The sequence below is a fragment of the Notothenia rossii genome, assembly GCF_949606895.1.
Source record: "Notothenia rossii genome assembly, chromosome: 4".
In the NCBI taxonomy this organism is placed as follows: domain Eukaryota; kingdom Metazoa; phylum Chordata; class Actinopteri; order Perciformes; family Nototheniidae; genus Notothenia; species Notothenia rossii.
Window position 1 is genome coordinate 762,157 of NC_136902.1, and position 8,711 is coordinate 770,867.

Sequence of the window (8,711 nt, forward strand, 5' to 3'; positions counted from 1 at the left end):
AACCGTCATGTATTTATATACACATTTAAAACATCCTCAGGGGACCAGAGGACAGGGAGCACATATCAAATATCACATGGGAGTAAAATCATAATTAAAAACAAGATAAAAAGCACAATAACTGGAGACAGCTTGGCGTTGGTGTGGACCGGCTCCTCAGGTCTGAACCTCCTGTAGGGGGCGCTCCTCACCGAGCGGTCCACTGACTCCAGAGCCATATCAGGAGAGAGTGAGGGATGTGTTTCAGCTGAACCTCCTCAGGTCGTATCAGGAGAGAGAGAGAGGGATGTGTTTCAGCTGAACCTCCTCAGGTCGTATCTGGAGAGAGAGAGGGATGTGTTTCAGCTGAACCTCCTCAGGTCGTATCAGAGAGAGAGAGGGATGTGTTTCAGCTGAACCTCCTCAGGTCGTATCAGGAGAGAGAGAGGGATGTGTTTCAGCTGAACCTCCTCAGGTCGTATCAGGAGAGAGAGAGAGGGATGTGTTTCAGCTGAACCTCCTCAGGTCGTATCTGGAGAGAGAGAGGGATGTGTTTCAGCTGAACCTCCTCAGGTCGTATCAGGAGAGAGAGAGGGATGTGTTTCAGCTGAACCTCCTCAGGTCGTATCAGAGAGAGAGAGAGGGATGTGTTTCAGCTGAACCTCCTCAGGTCGTATCAGAGAGAGAGAGAGGGATGTGTTTCAGCTGAACCTCCTCAGGTCGTATCTGGAGAGAGTGAGGGATGTGTTTCAGCTGAACCTCCTCAGGTCGTATCAGGAGAGAGAGAGAGGGATGTGTTTCAGCTGAACCTCCTCAGGTCGTATCTGGAGAGAGTGAGGGATGTGTTTCAGCTGAACCTCCTCAGGTCGTATCAGGAGAGAGAGAGAGGGATGTGTTTCAGCTGAACCTCCTCAGGTCGTATCAGGAGAGAGTGAGGGATGTGTTTCAGCTGAACCTCCTCAGGTCGTATCAGGAGAGAGAGAGGGATGTGTTTCAGCTGAACCTCCTCAGGTCGTATCTGGAGAGAGAGAGGGATGTGTTTCAGCTGAACCTCCTCAGGTCGTATCAGGAGAGAGAGAGGGATGTGTTTCAGCTGAACCTCCTCAGGTCGTATCAGAGAGTGAGGGATGTGTTTCAGCTGAACCTCCTCAGGTCGTATCAGAGAGAGTGAGGGATGTGTTTCAGCTGAACCTCCTCAGGTCGTATCAGAGAGAGAGGGATGTGTTTCAGCTGAACCTCCTCAGGTCGTATCAGGAGAGAGAGAGGGATGTGTTTCAGCTGAACCTCCTCAGGTCGTATCAGAGAGAGAGTGAGGGATGTGTTTCAGCTGAACCTCCTCAGGTCGTATCTGCAGAGAGTGAGGGATGTGTTTCAGCTGAACCTCCTCAGGTCGTATCAGAGAGAGAGAGAGGGATGTGTTTCAGCTGAACCTCCTCAGGTCGTATCTGGAGAGAGAGAGAGGGATGTGTTTCAGCTGAACCTCCTCAGGTCGTATCTGGAGAGAGAGAGGGATGTGTTTCAGCTGAACTTCCTCAGGTCGTATCTGGAGAGAGAGAGGGATGTGTTTCAGCTGAACCTCCTCAGGTCGTATCTGCAGAGAGTGAGGGATGTGTTTCAGCTGAACCTCCTCAGGTCGTATCAGAGAGAGAGTGAGGGATGTGTTTCAGCTGAACCTCCTCAGGTCGTATCAGAGAGAGAGTGAGGGATGTGTTTCAGCTGAACCTCCTCAGGTCGTATCAGAGAGAGAGAGGGATGTGTTTCAGCTGAACCTCCTCAGGTCGTATCAGGAGAGAGTGAGGGATGTGTTTCAGCTGAACTTCCTCAGGTCGTATCAGGAGAGAGAGAGGGATGTGTTTCAGCTGAACCTCCTCAGGTCGTATCAGGAGAGAGAGAGGGATGTGTTTCAGCTGAACCTCCTCAGGTCGTATCAGGAGAGAGAGAGGGATGTGTTTCAGCTGAACCTCCTCAGGTCGTATCAGAGAGAGAGAGGGATGTTTTTCAGCTGAACCTCCTCAGGTCGTATCAGAGAGAGAGAGGGATGTTTTTCAGCTGAACCTCCTCAGGTCGTATCTAGAGAGAGAGAGGGATGTGTTTCAGCTGAACCTCCTCAGGTCGTATCAGAGAGAGAGAGAGGGATGTGTTTCAGCTGAACCTCCTCAGGTCGTATCAGGAGAGAGAGAGGGATGTGTTTCAGCTGAACCTCCTCAGGTCGTATCAGGAGAGAGAGAGGGATGTGTTTCAGCTGAACCTCCTCAGGTCGTATCTAGAGAGAGAGAGGGATGTGTTTCAGCTGAACCTCCTCAGGTCGTATCAGAGAGAGAGAGAGGGATGTGTTTCAGCTGAACCTCCTCAGGTCGTATCAGAGAGAGAGGGATGTGTTTCAGCTGAACCTCCTCAGGTCGTATCAGAGAGAGAGGGATGTGTTTCAGCTGAACCTCCTCAGGTCGTATCAGGAGAGAGAGAGGGATGTGTTTCAGCTGAACCTCCTCAGGTCGTATCAGGAGAGAGAGAGGGATGTGTTTCAGCTGAACCTCCTCAGGTCGTATCAGGAGAGAGTGAGGGATGTGTTTCAGCTGAACCTCCTCAGGTCGTATCTGTAGAGAGAGTGAGGGATGTGTTTCAGCTGAACCTCCTCAGGTCGTATCAGGAGAGAGAGAGGGATGTGTTTCAGCTGAACCTCCTCAGGTCGTATCTGGAGAGAGTGAGGGATGTGTTTCAGCTGAACCTCCTCAGGTCGTATCAGGAGAGAGTGAGGGATGTGTTTCAGCTGAACCTCCTCAGGTCGTATCAGGAGAGAGAGAGGGATGTGTTTCAGCTGAACCTCCTCAGGTCGTATCAGGAGAGAGAGAGGGATGTGTTTCAGCTGAACCTCCTCAGGTCGTATCAGAGAGAGAGGGATGTGTTTCAGCTGAACCTCCTCAGGTCGTATCAGAGAGAGAGAGGGATGTGTTTCAGCTGAACCTCCTCAGGTCGTATCTGGAGAGAGAGAGGGATGTGTTTCAGCTGAACCTCCTCAGGTCGTATCAGGAGAGAGAGAGGGATGTGTTTCAGCTGAACCTCCTCAGGTCGTATCAGGAGAGAGAGAGGGATGTGTTTCAGCTGAACCTCCTCAGGTCGTATCAGAGAGTGAGGGATGTGTTTCAGCTGAACCTCCTCAGGTCGTATCAGGAGAGAGAGTGAGGGATGTGTTTCAGCTGAACCTCCTCAGGTCGTATCTGGAGAGAGTGAGGGATGTGTTTCAGCTGAACTTCCTCAGGTCGTATCAGAGAGTGAGGGATGTGTTTCAGCTGAACCTCCTCAGGTCGTATCAGAGAGAGAGGGATGTGTTTCAGCTGAACCTCCTCAGGTCGTATCTGGAGAGAGTGAGGGATGTGTTTCAGCTGAACCTCCTCAGGTCGTATCAGGAGAGAGAGAGGGATGTGTTTCAGCTGAACCTCCTCAGGTCGTATCAGGAGAGAGAGAGGGATGTGTTTCAGCTGAACTTCCTCAGGTCGTATCAGGAGAGAGAGAGGGATGTGTTTCAGCTGAACCTCCTCAGGTCGTATCAGGAGAGAGAGAGGGATGTGTTTCAGCTGAACTTCCTCAGGTCGTATCAGGAGAGAGAGAGGGATGTGTTTCAGCTGAACCTCCTCAGGTCGTATCAGGAGAGAGAGAGGGATGTGTTTCAGCTGAACCTCCTCAGGTCGTATCAGGAGAGAGAGAGGGATGTGTTTCAGCTGAACCTCCTCAGGTCGTATCTGGAGAGAGAGAGGGATGTGTTTCAGCTGAACTTCCTCAGGTCGTATCAGGAGAGAGAGAGGGATGTGTTTCAGCTGAACCTCCTCAGGTCGTATCAGGAGAGAGAGAGGGATGTGTTTCAGCTGAACTTCCTCAGGTCGTATCAGGAGAGAGAGAGGGATGTGTTTCAGCTGAACCTCCTCAGGTCGTATCAGGAGAGAGAGAGGGATGTGTTTCAGCTGAACCTCCTCAGGTCGTATCAGAGAGAGAGGGATGTGTTTCAGCTGAACCTCCTCAGGTCGTATCTGGAGAGAGAGAGGGATGTGTTTCAGCTGAACTTCCTCAGGTCGTATCAGAGAGAGAGTGAGGGATGTGTTTCAGCTGAACCTCCTCAGGTCGTATCAGGAGAGAGAGAGGGATGTGTTTCAGCTGAACCTCCTCAGGTCGTATCAGAGAGAGAGTGAGGGATGTGTTTCAGCTGAACCTCCTCAGGTCGTATCAGGAGAGAGTGAGGGATGTGTTTCAGCTGAACCTCCTCAGGTCGTATCAGAGAGTGAGGGATGTGTTTCAGCTGAACCTCCTCAGGTCGTATCTGGAGAGAGTGAGGGATGTGTTTCAGCTGAACCTCCTCAGGTCGTATCAGAGAGAGTGAGGGATGTGTTTCAGCTGAACCTCCTCAGGTCGTATCAGGAGAGAGTGAGGGATGTGTTTCAGCTGAACCTCCTCAGGTCGTATCAGAGAGTGAGGGATGTGTTTCAGCTGAACCTCCTCAGGTCGTATCTGGAGAGAGTGAGGGATGTGTTTCAGCTGAACTTCCTCAGGTCGTATCAGAGAGTGAGGGATGTGTTTCAGCTGAACCTCCTCAGGTCGTATCAGAGAGAGAGAGAGGGATGTGTTTCAGCTGAACCTCCTCAGGTCGTATCAGAGAGTGAGGGATGTGTTTCAGCTGAACCTCCTCAGGTCGTATCAGAGAGAGAGAGGGATGTGTTTCAGCTGAACCTCCTCAGGTCGTATCAGGAGAGAGAGAGGGATGTGTTTCAGCTGAACCTCCTCAGGTCGTATCAGAGAGAGAGGGATGTGTTTCAGCTGAACCTCCTCAGGTCGTATCTGGAGAGAGAGAGGGATGTGTTTCAGCTGAACCTCCTCAGGTCGTATCAGGAGAGAGAGAGAGGGATGTGTTTCAGCTGAACCTCCTCAGGTCGTATCAGGAGAGAGAGAGGGATGTGTTTCAGCTGAACCTCCTCAGGTCGTATCAGAGAGAGAGGGATGTGTTTCAGCTGAACCTCCTCAGGTCGTATCAGGAGAGAGAGAGGGATGTGTTTCAGCTGAACCTCCTCAGGTCGTATCAGAGAGAGTGAGGGATGTGTTTCAGCTGAACTTCCTCAGGTCGTATCAGAGAGAGAAAGAGGGATGTGTTTCAGCTGAACCTCCTCAGGTCGTATCAGAGAGTGAGGGATGTGTTTCAGCTGAACCTCCTCAGGTCGTATCTAGAGAGAGAGAGGGATGTGTTTCAGCTGAACCTCCTCAGGTCGTATCTGGAGAGAGTGAGGGATGTGTTTCAGCTGAACCTCCTCAGGTCGTATCAGAGAGTGAGGGATGTGTTTCAGCTGAACCTCCTCAGGTCGTATCAGGAGAGAGAGAGGGATGTGTTTCAGCTGAACCTCCTCAGGTCGTATCAGGAGAGAGAGAGGGATGTGTTTCAGCTGAACCTCCTCAGGTCGTATCAGGAGAGAGAGAGGGATGTGTTTCAGCTGAACCTCCTCAGGTCGTATCAGGAGAGAGTGAGGGATGTGTTTCAGCTGAACCTCCTCAGGTCGTATCAGGAGAGAGTGAGGGATGTGTTTCAGCTGAACCTCCTCAGGTCGTATCAGAGAGAGAGAGGGATGTGTTTCAGCTGAACCTCCTCAGGTCGTATCAGGAGAGAGTGAGGGATGTGTTTCAGCTGAACCTCCTCAGGTCGTATCAGAGAGAGAGAGGGATGTGTTTCAGCTGAACCTCCTCAGGTCGTATCTGGAGAGAGTGAGGGATGTGTTTCAGCTGAACCTCCTCAGGTCGTATCAGGAGAGAGTGAGGGATGTGTTTCAGCTGAACCTCCTCAGGTCGTATCAGGAGAGAGAGAGGGATGTGTTTCAGCTGAACCTCCTCAGGTCGTATCAGAGAGAGAGAGAGGGATGTGTTTCAGCTGAACCTCCTCAGGTCGTATCAGGAGAGAGTGAGGGATGTGTTTCAGCTGAACCTCCTCAGGTCGTATCAGGAGAGAGAGAGGGATGTGTTTCAGCTGAACCTCCTCAGGTCGTATCAGGAGAGAGTGAGGGATGTGTTTCAGCTGAACCTCCTCAGGTCGTATCAGGAGAGAGTGAGGGATGTGTTTCAGCTGAACCTCCTCAGGTCGTATCTGGAGAGAGAGAGGGATGTGTTTCAGCTGAACTTTCCCAGGTCGTATCAGAGAGTGAGGGATGTGTTTCAGCTGAACCTCCTCAGGTCGTATCAGGAGAGAGTGAGGGATGTGTTTCAGCTGAACCTCCTCAGGTCGTATCAGGAGAGAGAGAGGGATGTGTTTCAGCTGAACCTCCTCAGGTCGTATCAGGAGAGAGAGAGGGATGTGTTTCAGCTGAACCTCCTCAGGTCGTATCAGAGAGAGAGAGGGATATGTTTCAGCTGAACCTCCTCAGGTCGTATCAGGAGAGAGAGAGGGATGTGTTTCAGCTGAACTTCCTCAGGTCGTATCAGAGAGAGAGAGGGATATGTTTCAGCTGAACCTCCTCAGGTCGTATCTAGAGAGAGAGAGGGATGTGTTTCAGCTGAACCTCCTCAGGTCGTATCAGGAGAGAGAGGGATGTGTTTCAGCTGAACCTCCTCAGGTCGTATCAGAGAGAGAGAGGGATGTGTTTCAGCTGAACCACCTCAGGTCGTATCAGGAGAGAGAGAGGGATGTGTTTCAGCTGAACCTCCTCAGGTCGTATCAGAGAGAGAGGGATGTGTTTCAGCTGAACCTCCTCAGGTCGTATCAGGAGAGAGTGAGGGATGTGTTTCAGCTGAACCTCCTCAGGTCGTATCAGAGAGAGTGAGGGATGTGTTTCAGCTGAACCTCCTCAGGTGGTATCTGCAGTCAAAGCAGTCAGTGTTGCAGATCATTGGAAACACCCCTCACCAGATCCTCTCACTCCTCGACCCCTCGTGACATTATTCTTCTTTAGACACTTTTCTAACCTTTTTATATTCCTTTCATCCTTCTCTTTCATCCATTTTGAATCCCCAGACAACACACGTTCCTGTCCTACTGTTAAGGCCCGCCCCCGAGTCTGCATCGGTAGGCTCTGATAAATCACTCTGATTGGCTGTTCAGCTTAGCGAATCAGTGCATGAGAAGCGAGGTATGCAAACAAACGATTAAGAAGGCACACACAGACGGCTATTATTTTTCATGTTCATCTTTCTGCTTCCACAAGCCAAGGTCCGAGGGCTGAGACCGCCAGCACCGCACTAAACTGGTTTTCGATGGACGAGAGTGAAAATGGAAAGCACGCTATTTGTTGTTTGTATATATCTCGCAGTCTGTCTTGCGGTTGCCTCTTTTCAATGACGAATACACACTGCCGCCACCTGCTGGTAAGGAGAGTTATTGCCACTCACGCATGCGCAGTTCGTACACGCTACTTGGCCGGTGTGTTCAGTGCAACCTTTTGGCCCAGACGCAGGAGACGTGAGGCGACACAGCAGTGGTGTGTCAGGGCTCTTACCTGAACCCATCTTTGACCTTTGAACCACTTTTCTTTTCAAATCCCAGAATTAGGATATTATGTGAAAGGATAAATCTACAGAAACAAACAGACACAGTTAGTACAATAAAGTCCTGAAGGTGGATTTTGGCACGAGTTGAGCATGAAACATGTTTTTGATGTGAAACAATAAACCCAAGTAGTGTCTCACACCACAGCCCCAGAGCCACCACCTGAGCCAGGTGAACAAGGTATGTAAATGTCAGCAAACTTCCAAGTTATGCGAACATGTAAGCAAAGCATAACTTACAGCTACGTTGACGTTACTTGAATCGCGGGGGTAAGCTCAACCGTTAGCAAGTAGCTATAGCTAGCCAGATATATGAAATAAACACTTACAATCTAAATGTTGTGTTTTTTAGCGTTACCTGGTGATTTCAAAGAAAGCTCTCTGGAAAATGTTGACTTACTGTTTCGGCATGAAGCTAGAAGCTACCTTACAGTACACATTCACAGGGGAGCGATTTGTAAAATAATCCTTAAAGAAAAATAAAATCTGTTTCCAGATCTGTTTCATCTGGGCGTTGAGAGATGGATCCACAGATCTCTCCATGTTGCTCTCAGAGTGCACCAGATTGATGCTTCAATATTTTAAACAAAATCTTCCCGGGGGAGCATGGCCCCTGGACACCCCTATAGGAGGTGAGGACCCCCCTAGAGGAGGTGAGGACCCCCCTAGAGGAGGTGAGGACCCCCCTAGAAGAGGTGAGGACTCCCCTAGGAGGTGAGGACCCCCCTAGAGGAGGTGATGTTACCCCTATAGGAGGTGAAGACCCCCCTATAGGAGGTGAGGACCCCCTAGAGGAGGTGAGGACTCCCCTATAGGAGGTGAGGACCCCCTAGAGGAGGTGAGGACACCCCTAGAGGAGGTGAGGACCCCTGCTTACACCTATATGCCGTGAGCTGATTATCGAGCCTTCATTGTAACGCAGGTGCACTGTGTGTGTGTGTGTGTGTGTGTGTGTGTGTGTGTGTGTGTGTGTGTGTGTGTGTGTGTGTGTGTGTGTGTGTGTGTGTGTGTGTGTGTGTGTGTGTGTGTGTGTGTGTGTGTGTGTGTGTGTGTGTGTGTGTTCGTGCTAGGGGAGTATTGCAGTAGAAAGTTCCACCCTGAATGTTTCCAGAGGCCTATACTACGAAGCCGGATGTTCTCTTAGCGGCTAACTTCAGGGAAAACTCGGGGTTTCCGGTCCCACGAAGCTGGTTCTCTTTTGAGCGGGCTAGATCTCCATGGTAACT